This window comes from Penaeus monodon, chromosome 27 (assembly GCF_015228065.2).
Source record: "Penaeus monodon isolate SGIC_2016 chromosome 27, NSTDA_Pmon_1, whole genome shotgun sequence".
NCBI classification, from domain to species: domain Eukaryota; kingdom Metazoa; phylum Arthropoda; class Malacostraca; order Decapoda; family Penaeidae; genus Penaeus; species Penaeus monodon.
The window spans coordinates 13,799,645-13,799,987 of record NC_051412.1 but is presented as its reverse complement, the minus strand read 5'-3'; positions in this window follow the sequence as shown (position 1 = coordinate 13,799,987).

Below are 343 nucleotides of genomic sequence, written 5' to 3'. Positions count from 1 at the left end.
CACCCATCGTTTCATCACACCGACTGATTAAAGACTGAAGAGTGAATTTTCATCACGAGCACATTTGGGGCCACACTGCATAAAAATTACCAGCTGATAGTTAATTCAAAAGCAATATTTACCATAGACATTTTAAGTCTATTAGATCAGAGATAATCCAAAGCTCAAATACATAATGAAAGGCAACTCCTGTGTGCATCTGAGCGTGTGTCCATGTGTGTGCATGCAATCTGCCGACCCTTCTCTTCCGCCGTTTCTCAAGGGGTGAAAAAACAATTGCAGCAGTTTCTTTCCTGTAATGATTTCTTATTTACCTCTGTGCGTTCGTCATTGTGGATATGCC